This window comes from Triticum urartu, chromosome 2, assembly GCF_003073215.2.
Source record: "Triticum urartu cultivar G1812 chromosome 2, Tu2.1, whole genome shotgun sequence".
Taxonomy (NCBI): Eukaryota; Viridiplantae; Streptophyta; class Magnoliopsida; order Poales; family Poaceae; genus Triticum; species Triticum urartu.
In genome coordinates this window covers 214,011,987-214,024,641 of record NC_053023.1, presented here as the reverse complement: position 1 = coordinate 214,024,641, position 12,655 = coordinate 214,011,987, and positions in this window count along the sequence as shown.

The window sequence follows — 12,655 nt, the reverse complement described above, 5'->3', positions numbered from 1 at the left end:
AAAGGATTTCGTGTTTGTTGTTGTGAACCGATTCTCCAACACGGCTCAGTTCATATCTTGCCACAAGATAGACGATACTTCACATATTGCACATCTATTTTGTAGGGAAATCTTGCAACCGTGCCTACCTATCGCCGAGATCGCCTACAACTGAGCAAGACACTCAACAACCGGCAAGTCCCCCTTCGAGGTCGTCTACGGATTCAACCCATTGTCACCATTGGACATCCTCCCTCTACCACTACAAGAGCGCATCAATATGGATGCAAGTGCACGTGTGAACCATCTCAAGAAGGTGCATGAAGATACAAGGAAAACCATCGAGCGCCAAGTACAATGACTTGCGACCAAGCGCAACATCAACAAGCACCCCATGGTATTAAACATTGGAGATCTTGTGTGGCTACACCTTCGCAAGGACCGCTTACCCAACGAACGCAAGTCCAAACTTCAACCACGAGCGGATGGACCCTTCAAGGTGCTCGAACGCTACAACAACAATGCCTACAAGATCGACATTCCACGCGACAAGTACTCCGGGAGCGACATCTTCAACGTCAAAGATCTCTCGCCCTACCATGGTGATGAGGATTTCGATCCGAGGTCGGATATTCCCCAAGGGAGGGGAGATGATGCGGAGCATCCCACGATCATCCCCATGGACGTACCTACACCTCCAACGACACCACTTGGACCAATGACAAGAGCCCGAGCCAAGGCTATCGAAGATAAGGTGAACTCACTCCTCTCCGAACTTTCACTTTCTATGCATGAGACATGGCTACTACCTAAGTCTGAGACGTTGTGCATGATTAGGTATCAAAAGGATCCTCCCAAAGATGCACGTGAAGATGTACAAGACCCCAAGTTCACGGATGAAGAAAACCAACGGAAGGAGTCAAGGACACCTCCCAGGACCCGGACATCCGGCCACGACCCCGGACATCCGGCCCCTGGAGCTTCACCCACCACAGCCACTCAGCCGCCAGGACACTACAGGCCCCGAACATCCGGCACTTCCCAAGCCCTCGGAAATCCGGCTGCCAGCCCGGATATCCGGACACCCCTGAACCCGAGAGCAACATGGCCAGCTTCACCAGCCCGGACATCCGGCCTCCACACCCCGGACATCCGGCCTCCCCTGTCTGCGCACAGTGTAAGGGCCCAAGGCCCGTGTACCCATTCGCCCACCTAGACTATATATACTCCTCCTCGTCCTTCTTTCTAGGGTTAGCATTGGTTTAGCTCATTTTTGAGATAGAGCATTGCTCATCCACATCGGATCTACTACGCGAGAGAGAGACCGCGGCCCCTCTTCGGAGAACATCCCATTGGATTCAAGACCTCCTTACGGAGAAGAACATCAAGACCTCCTCACGGAGAAGACCGACTACCTTTGTATCATACTTAGTTGTCCGTGGATTGTGTGATCTCTTATGTACCCGAGGATCTAGCACATGTGTGACTACTTCGTGTTGTTTTAGTGATTTTCCCGTGTTTCCTCTCGTGTTTCCCCTCGTTTTCCCCCTTGTGTTCTTCGTGTTCATTGCAGGATCCGCTCCTTCCGTGAAAGATTGTCCGATTAGGGTTCTACCCTACATCAGTAGCCCCACTATATTGAAGCATACAAATCCTTCCTTTTAATTATCCTACCTTTTTATCTCAAATTCTTCCTTTAATTAGCCTCATCAATTTGAATATTCTATTTATTAATCCCACAATCTTTCTTTTAATTACTATCGGTTTACCCATAATCTAGCCACCTACGTTCAAATATTTTATTTAACCCCACAATCCTTTCTTTAATTAGCTCATTCGCTTAATTAGCTCGCCCTAAACATGAGGATTACTCTCCTTTTGTTTTAACCGTATGTTGGTTGATTCTTAGGGCCGCTCATATATCTACTGATGGGAATCATTGTAAAAGAGCAAGGTGGGACTAGGAAAAGTGAGATGCATAGCTTGTTGGTTGTTACATCAAAGAGCCAAACAGGAGGTCATTTATTCAATTCTCACAATGTTGATTTATTTTGACCCAATTATTTTTCGTGGTCTCCATGGAAGCTCATAGAAGGCCCATCAACGTACAAGTACCTGACCCAGATGGCTTGGCTTGTGTAGAGCGAATCGTATGAAAAACATTAGCGTGTGCTCAAATCAAACGAAATAAACGAAAAGGACCAAACCAAGAATACATATTCCCTTTAATAGTAGGTATAGACCAATTAAGAAGACTTGACTAATAGGTTTTTATAAAGATATTTTTGGTTGGACTTTTAGAATAAGGTGGTAGGAGGCAGTTTATTCTGTAAGCCCAAAAAAGTAATTGGCCCAGCCATCCAACAAATTTCTAGTAGATCCCGCGAACCGCTGTCTGCAAATTTTGTTGACGGTGCCCATAAACGAAATTTGTTGTACTGTGGACAGCAAGAAAAAATAGATCTCATAAACAAACTCACACACGCCATGATTCAAACTAGCAGTTTGCGTGACATATTACATCACCGGAGTTTCCTGCTAAAATAGAGTTCATGCTAGCATAAATGAAATTAAACCTAGATCTATGCATCATCATCACCTTCCTTCTTGACGCCAAGGTGGTGCTCCATCAGTGAGTTGGAGAGGACGAAGGCGAGGTCATACTCCTCACCCAACGCCGGCAGCTTCATCTCCGACGGCGGCGACCTTCTTCACATCGAAACACACGCGGTCTGTTGTTCGGAGACGCTTGAGCGCGGGGGAGAAGATCCAGTCCAGCCTATTGAAGTTGCTCCAGGCCTGTCAGTTTTCTAAGAACCTGCATATGAGTTGTGAGCAATAAATCTTTGAGAGTTCGGCCGGTGGCTAAACACGTCCAACGAACCTAAGTCATAAGCAAATATGGTGGATGAACTACAAATGGACACAAAGAACTACCCAAGTTCGGGCCACCTTCTTGGTGTAATCCCCTACTCCTGCTTTGTTTTGTATTGCAGTGGTACGAAGCTACAATGTGTCTCTTACAAAGTGAAGGATTGATCTCTCCTGCTTGATATAGAGTCGACTAGATGGCGAGTCATTCGTTGGCCCGACCTTTCACGGTACTAGCAGCAAAAACAAAGATGCAAAACCGTAAGATCGAAAACTTGGGTCGAGTAGATTGGATCGATGCCACGCGCAGCAGCAACAAAATCCCAATGGATCAGCAACGAAGATATTTGGTGTCCCCCAACATGGGACGTTTTCCGTAGCTTTATTTAACTCACGATCAAAAACAAATTTGAACCTATTACACGGCCTATGGCCTTTATTTAAGGAGCGTGTAGGCTCAAAACGAAAACTGACTCGGACTCTTCCTAATAACCTAGTACGAGTCATACCAACCCATGACCCTTTCTTTCCTGATTAAACTAAACAAGATATTAACTAATTAATTATTTAGCCACGCTAATCACAACCAAAAGGGTACGTGACTAGCACTAGTAGACATGGAAAACAAAATAAGACTGCTTTCTCACGCAGCTACACAAGAATCAGATTGGAACCTATTTCCAACAAAACGCCATCTACATGGAGGTGTCCTAACATTGGGCTTGACAGCATCCTTCTTCAGTTCAGTTGATGGAACCTCAAAGCTAATTGGAACTGACGCCGCCATCATCGGATTTTTGCTGAGGACGTCGCCATGAATTAGAAGTGGTGCTGTGAAAACATTGGTTTGGCGTCGGTTAATTTGCTGCTCTGCACACACAGCTTGGTGCACAAGATCTTGTATGTCATAATAAAGGACCATCTCTACATGATCTTGCACCTATACATTCAACCCGTTAAATAAACGCGCCATGGTCGCCTCTGGATCCTCCTTTGTCCCCGTACGTATCATAAACAATGCCATCTCCTTGCAATATTCATCAACACTCATATTACCTTGAGATAGCCGCTGCAACTTGTTGTGCATATCTCTTTTATAGTGCTCAGGAACAAAACATTGCCTCATGAATTCTTTCATCCCTCGCCAAGTCGTCGACCAATGTCTTGAATGACAAATTTGACTCCACCAAATTAGCGCATAACCGGTGAACCCAATTCCAGCAAGTTGAACCTTCTTCTCTTCACATAATGATGGGCGTCAAAAATTTGATCAAAACGCATCTCCCACTCTAAATAGCCTTCTGGTTCGCACTTACCTGAAAACGAAGGAATTGAAAGTTTTACGCGCCCAAGTCCATCATACAAAGGCACACGTGCACCTTAACCAACTCGATCATGCGCTCCACCACGAGTGACAACTTCAGGACGGGGCTCAAAGTGTCGCGGTTGTGGTGCGTACCCTGCCTCATGATCAACACTATCATCAAGGCCATCATCTCTAGCCAGTGGATGTGCCGCCAAACAGCGATCATGCACGACGACATTTCCGTCGCGAGCCACTGGAGCATAACGCAGGGGAGAAACTGGAGTAGCTTGTGGTGGTGTAGAATTAGTTGTCCGCGTATTGATGGTGTCCGCCAAAGCGTCGAACCGGGCGATCAGAACATCAATCCTTTTGCCAAGCTTCACCTCGAGCGCATCATGGCATTGCTTGACGTAGTTGCACGTGTGGTCAAAACCATCCTGGATATTTTGCGGAATATCATCCGCGTACACTGGACGTACTATTTCCTATGAATCAGCAGCAATCTCGCCATCTTTGTTGACCGACATTGACATCTTGATCAACACAATACTGTGAACAACTATAGCTCTGAATACCACTTGATATGGAGTCAACTAGATGGCAAGTCGTTCGTTGGCCCCACCTTTCACGGTACTATCAGGAAAAACAAAAATTTCCGATCAAGCGAAGATGCAAAACCGTAAGATCGAAAACTTGCGTCGATTAGATTGGATCGACTCCGCACGCAGCAGCAACAAAATCCCAATGGATCAACAACGAAGATATTTGGTGTCCCCTGACATAGGACATTTTCTGTAGCTTTATTTAACTCACAATCAAAAATAAATTTGAACCTATTACACGGCCTATGGCCTTTATTTAAGGAGCGCGTAGGCTCAAAATGAAACCGACTTGGATTCTTCTTAATAACCTAGTACGAGTCGTACCAACCCATGACCCTTTCTCTCCTGATTAAACTAAACAAGATATTAACTAATTAATTATTCGGCCACGCTGATCACGACCAAAAGGGTACATGACTAAAACTAGTAGACATGGAAAACAAAATAAGACTCTGCTTTCTGACGCAGCTACACATGAATCAAATTGGAACAGAACCTATTTCCAACAAAACGCCATCTGCATGGAGGTGTTCCAAAATTGGGCTTGGCAACATCCTTCTTCGGTTCAGTTGATGGAACCTGAAAGCTAAAAGAGCCAACTTGTAACATATTCCAAAGATTATCTTTTACACTAGCAGCCACATCACTGCTCCTCTTGTCCAAAAGCCCCACCCCCTGTGAGGCTTCGACCTCCCCTATTTATAGAGTCCAGAGAGGTCTTGTCAGGGGCACCCCTGGGCCGAATAGGCACTAGAGTAGACCTGTATAGCTCATACTGGAGGGCATGGTCGCTCACAACACGCCTGCATAAGTGATGATGTTGTCCTTCCGGGTAGCGAATTACCCCCTAACACTTACCCATCTCCTTCGGCATTCGTCCGGTGGCGGCGAAAGTACCGCCACTGTAGCGAGGTGGTCAGTAGGTGAATCTTATTGAGGTAGCTTGAGGTGCCTTGGTTCACACGGATCTTCTAGGAGCGCACGCGGGAGGCCCCACCGTATGTCCTTTACCCTGCCACCTAGTGCCAGCACTCGTCCTATAGGAGTGGGTCGTCGTTCGTCTGCCTTGGGGATGAAGTCTTCCTTCCCGGGAGTATCGGCGTTCCCTTCCCGGGGCGGTTCCCTAAAGAGGGTGTAGAGAGACAACCTTACATCCCTTCCCTGGGATGTCCGGCGCAAGCGCAGGGTATGATCCACCAGATTCTTCTTGGCCCCTTTATGACGTCCTCCTCTGCAAAAAAACACAAGGCCTGATTTGTTTTCAGGGCCCATTGTACCAGATCGTTATTACCCTGGTTTTATTTACACTGACAGTAGCCCCCGGGCCCATTTTCCTCTTGCCCTGCGATAACCAGCAAAGAGGGGAATGGGACCTAGTGACCCCAGGGATATGACATTGTGCCAGACTAGGCCTTCTTATGGGGACTATCAATGCTAGCCTAAGCCCCGTCACACGAGCATAGGCTCAATCGATTACCCCGTTGAAGCTAGGACCGACTTCTCGGCTTCCACGCCGCTCTTAATGTTCCTTAGAGATCTTGGGTCGTCCCGCTTATGGGCGAGCGGTTAACTTGTTGATTCATTTATAAGAAGAAAATGGCATGACACCTTGCCGACCGTCTTCCTCCTCCCCAATTTCCTTACAATTGCTTGAGACTTCTCCAGCCAATCTCTTCTACGAGCCAGGTCTCGCTGCAGTCCGATGTCGAAGGAGAAAAGCAAGGCGGAAGAACGGGAGGGAGGGACTCCCACCGGCCTTTGCTTGAGTCCGCATTTTCCGACGACCGTAGCTTGAGAAAGTTCCGGTTTTTGGTCGGGGGTGCAAACCACTCATGGGGCTCGACGGATCTTCTTCCAGCGGGTGATGCCTTGGGGGTAGCTGATAGAGGCAAAGGTGTCTTGTCTTTCGTTGAGATGGTGGCTATCGTTTTGGAGGAAGTTGACTTTGACGACCCGACTACGAACATGTGAGGACTTCGCGCCTTAGCAATCACTAAACCAACTCCGAGAGGTTATTGACCACGCCGGAGCACGATCAACCTGACCACGAAGGTCTGTTTCCTGCAGGCAAACGAAGAACAAGCAAGAAACCAAGATTGCAATCTGGATATTGCGAATATAAGAGGTAAGCTTTATTGATCAAGGTGGGGTTCTATGATGTCTTGGTCTGGTCATTGGACACAAAAAAGTACGCGAAGTTGCATCTATGGTGAACTTTTAATCTAAACAAAACCCAAAGTCTAAACGATGCCATGAGGGCTATATATATGGAGGAGAGAGGGGGAAATTTCGTGGTCCTTGGAGGAGGGTCCGAAACCAACCCTAACTCTTGTTTCCCCACACATACGGACTCTAAAAACTGCCTATAATCAAGTATTTAGAAATTACATGGGCCTGGCCCAAAAATAAGGTGACGCAACACCTAGAATAGCCTCTGGACGAAATTTATGAAGTGTCATCTTGTATATTTCGTCCAAGGCTTCATGCACTCATTATGGTGGCTTCAAAGTCCTAGAATCATCACTTGTAACTCTATTCTTGTTCCCCTTGCGCATGCCATCATCTCCATGCTTGAACTTGCTCCAAGGTTCATCTTTCTTGTCCAAGCTAGGCCCTTCATTTGTAAGCAAAACAAATGTATCCAATTTAGGCAACATCATATTCTCATGAACATTAGAATCGTTACCAAGAAACGAAAGTACCTGATAATTCAATTGGTGTGCACGAGCTCTAGTAATTGGTCCAGTATGTATAGCAGTAGGGGTTGTGGGTGTAACAATGGTATTGATGTCCTCATCGGCAGCACTGAGGTTCCTATTTTTCTCAACTTCCTGGTCGCTGGTTTAGTTCCCCCTTTTTCGAACTTCTTCATGGAGGTTCTAGACCATTTCCAAATTCATGTCCTCCACCTTCATCTAAATGTCGTATTGGTCCCAATGATCTTCTCCCAATTGTGCGAAGGGTTCATGGGAGTGAGGCCGTCTGTGGAACACTTTTGTTACTTCTTCTCTGTGCATTGGGTTCCCGAGAGCAAGACCTCAGGCTACGTGACCTTTCGCTTGACTGGGAAGGAGGCTGAGGACGATTTCATCCCCTTGATTTTTCATGAACCCTTGAATGAGTGGTGCCAGGATTGGATGCTCATTAACACCCAATAGGAATCCGTTTGGATGCGTGCGCCCGCTGCTCCAGCAAGGGAATGAGAAGGATGGGTGAGTTGTCCGACCGAGGTAGCCCTCCACCTCGTACTCGGGTGTATCAAACGCTTTGCAGAAGAAAAGCTCTACAGACGTATGGTGGTCCTTAGTTTTTCCCGGATGAGGGTGGCCCCTCTACAGGATCAAACAACTTACTCTATGGACGTACCAGGGACCGCAAGACCCAAGGCGCCTCCACCTATCCATCATAGAGGACAAAAAGCTCAAGTGGATCATGAAGGTTCTGTTCCATGCCGAGAGTGGCCCGGGCCCCCCTCTCTCTGTCCGGATGCTACATGCTGACAGAGCATGTGAGGCCATCCTAGAGGGCCTGCCGGAATGCGATAGGTGGGGTGTCGTTTCCAAGGGCGCCGGGGACACCGATCACCCAATCCTTTTTCAGGGGAGCCGAGGCCATCCCGAATGGTCCCGGTGGGACCATAAGAGGGGGTGATAATGGTGATGTCGAAGGTTCTTCCTCTGCACCGCCTGCACAAATCGCGCCGCCAACAGTCGGCTGGGAAAGAACTCTGCCCCCCTAGGGATGCGGGTCGCATGATAGGTCCAAATGGGGGCACTGTTTGACTGCTATCTCTATGGAGGAGTAAGGCGACAGTGTCCTGGACTAAGGGATCCTGGCCTAGATGGCCTAGTCCATGGTCGAACTGATGGCCCATTAATAGGAGAGGACTGTGGAGGCCTCCAACCTACGCGTATCCAGCTTCACTGAAGACTTGGCGTGTAATCCAAGAAGATCTGTTAGATTCGACTTGTAATGACTAGATGACAACCGACCATGTGTAACCCTAGATACCCCTGGTGCCTATATAAACCAGAGGGTTTAGTCCGTATTGGATCCATTCATACATTCATCATCGTCATACCCCTAGGGCTTAGACCACAACTTACAATCTCAGGGTAGATCAACTTTGTATTTTGATACACCCATAGTACAAGGAAGAGTAGGACGTAGAGTTTTACATCCTTTAAGAGGGCCTGAACCTAGGTAAAAACACTATGTCATCTATCTCTTATTACCCATCGATCCGATCTAACATCTCGGGTCCCCTACCCGAGGTGCAGCATCGGCAACCTTCACAAGACGCCGGCGTGTCTGGGCGGTGTGGGCCCTTGCGGTGTCCTCGAACACCGCCCTTTTTCTCTTCGGGTAGGAGGAGCCTTCCTTCCCATCTTATCCTTCTCTTTCCTCCTTGTCTGAGGAAAGAACTCGGATGTTCTCAGACCTAGCGTCCGCAGAATCTTGGATCGAAAGACCCTCCCTATTCTTCTCTGGCTCTTTAGCATTGGCCCGGGCCTTTGAAGGCACCACATCCAAGAGGGTATGCAGCTCGGAGGTCCGCTGGTCCTCGAGAAGCGGCATCGAGCACATGATGAGTGCTGCCTTGGACGCTCATTTTTGAAAGCAAGGAGGGGAGATTCAGACAAATATGGGATACGAAACCATTGTTGAGCATATAAGGCAATGCTTACCTCAGAGGGTCCGCGTACGATATTGTAGCCGTAGTCCAGCCCATCAGTGGGGAATTCATTGTGGGACAGCTTGAAGAGAGCCATCCACATCCCATCTATGTTGGTGCGGAAGAAGTTCCATAGAGTTGGTGTGTCTCGCTCTTGTAAAGCCACATAGGGCTAGCCTAGACTTGGAGTGGGAGGATGTACAGTTGCATCATCACGTCCACTACATCCACCAGCTTGTACTTCTTCTTGACGGTCTAAATCTGCTCTTGAAGAGCATCGACCTTGTCTGGATTGCCCCATTCGAGGCCTTACTTCTGCCAGTACACCAACTTCCTTGGAGGTGTGCCGGTGAAGGTGGGAACCGTGGCATGGCCCGGAGCAAGTGGCTCGATGATGTAGAACCACTCGCGCTGCTAGATCTTCATGGTCTCGATGAAGGTCCGCTCAAGCCAGACTGGCTTCTGGACTTTGCTAATCATGGCGCCACCGCACTCGGTGAACTCTACGCCATTGCTCTTTGGCTTGATGCAGAATGTCTTCAGTCATAGGCCGAAGTGCGGCTCCATGCGCAGGAATGCCTCACACACTATGATGAAAGTGGTGAGGTGCATGATGGAGTTCGGGGCTAGATTGTGGAAATCTAGCCCGTAGAAGAATAGGATCCCCCACACAAAGGGGTGTAGGGTGATGCAGCTTGAACTACGTCGGTACTTCCCCAAAGAGGAAGGGATGATGTAGCACAACTACGGTAGGTATTTCCCTCAATGATGAGACCAAGGTTATCGAACCAGTAGGAGAACCACACAACTACGATAGGTATTTCCCCAAAGAGTTACATCAAATAGATCTCCAAGAGACCATTGTATTGAGAATAAAAAGAGAGAGGAAGCCATCTAGCTACTAACTACGGACCCAAAGGTCTACAATGAACTACTCACGCATCATCAGAGAGGCACCAATGACGATGATGAACCCCTCCGTGATGGTGTCTAGATTGGATCTGGTGTTTCTGGAACTTGCGGTGGCTGGAATTGTATTTCGCCGACTCCCCTAGGGTTTTTGGATTTTCGGGGTATTTATAGAGCAAAGAGGTGGTGCGGGAGGCAGCCGAGGTGGGCACAACCCACTAGGGCGCGCCTGGGCCCCCAGGCACGCCCAGGTGGGTTGTGCTCCCCTCGGAGCCCCCCTCTAGTACTTCCTTGGTCCATCGTGTGTCTTCTGGTCCAGAAAAAATCTCTAAAAAAATTTGCTGCGTTTGGACTCCATTTGGTATTGATTTTTTGTGAAGTAAAAAACAAGCAAAAAACTGCATTTGGCACTAGGCACTATGTCAATAGGTTAGTCCCAAAAAATGATATAAAGTTGCTATAAAATGATTGTAAAACATCCAAGGATGATAATATAACAACATGGAATAATAAAAAATTGTAGATACGTTGGAGACGTATCAGCATCCCCAAGCTTAATTCCTGCTCGTCCTCGAGTGGGTAAATGATAAAAATAGAATTTTTGATGTGGAATGTTGCCTATCATGTTCATCACATATTCTCTTTTGTAGCATGGACATTTGGACTTTTATATAATTCAGAGCAATAGTCTAGTTTGGACATGAAGATTTCAATACTCAAGCATATCAACAAGCAACCATGTCTTTCAAAATATTAACAATAAAACAAGGTATCCCTAGCCCATCATGCTCAATCATTGATCCATTCATGAAACATACTCGCATATTAGCTATACCCAATGCTCAAGTATGATCCTAGTGCCCCTTAGTTGGTGCTTTATAAGAGAAGATGGAGACTCAAATACATAAATAAAAATTGCATAAAGTAAATAGAAAGGCCCTTCGCAGAAGGAAGTAGGGAATTGTAGAGGTGCCTGATGAAGCTATGTACCTAGGATAGGGGCATGGACCTGTCCTAAGTACCCTACCCAAGGACATCCCTAGAAGAAGTCACCTTTCAATCGACTTGGAGGTATCCCACTCGACAGATTCAAGACACTCGACCATGAAGCAATCACTCGACCAAATTCCAGCCACTCGACTGCCAGGAGATCTAAAGTCACCCTGCACGCAAACGGTCGGTCATTAAGTAGCTTTTATGGTCATCATATCACTTTATTAGGGGCGTTACCAGTAACCCCCAGTCTTAATGTACTTTAAACCTTGCATTACTGAGGGCTGGAGGGGCCTGGCGAACTCTATATAAGCCACCCCCCCTCCTCGGTATCAAGGGTTGGCACCCCTGTTATTCATACACACATAATTCAGTCGACCGCCTCCGGGCACCGAGACGTAGGGCTGTTACTTCCTTCGAGAAGGGCCTGAACTCGTAATCCTCGTGTGCTTACAACTCCTCCATAGCTAAGGTCTAGCCTCTCCATACATACCCCCCTACATCACTGTCAGAGTTAGAACCACGACAGTTGGCGCCCACCTTGGGGCTAGGGGTCTTAGCGCCTAGTTTGAGAAGTTGTGATTTTTTCCAATCTCCTTGATCATGGTTTCGAGCGGAGCTTTGGTGGAGGGCCGCGAGATCCGTCTCGGCGCGCTCACGTTCATCGCCGACGACTCCGCTTGGCTTCAGGAGGCTCCACTCGACGTCGACGCGCTCCCCGTCCGCGGGGCGACGCACTTTCGCGCATGCGTCCGTGGTGTCCTCCTGCGGCAGCCGTCGACCCAGTATCGGTCGGCTCCCGTGGCATCTCCTCGCCCTGTTTCTCGCCGGCGCAAGCGCTCCGGTCGGTCGAGGTTTCAGAGGTGGGTGAGGCATGCGGTGGCCTGCCAGTCGGCCACCCCACAAGTTGCGGCAATCGAGCCCGACGAATCCCTCTACGGCCTGTTCGACCGGCTCCGCAGAGACCGCATCCGAATGCGACAACAGTGACCCAGCTGCAGAGGTTCTGGTGATCGATGGGCCACACAGTCCTCCCGGTTTCCCCCGCGCTGACGGAGGCGTGGATGGGGGCGACCCGTCACATCCTCACGAGGAGTATCTCCCCGAGCCTCTCACGTCGTTGCAGCGGGAGGAACTTCGCCGCCGGAACATGGATGCACGCCACACTCCTATCGTTGGAGAAACTCCCAAGGCCCGAGCCTTGGAGGACGCGCGCTTGGCTAACTTGGCCGAGCGCACTCGACTGGAGAATCTCCAGCGAATACTCGATGGGCGAGCGCATCAACGGGCTCCAGAATCCAGTCGACGTCAACTCTTTCC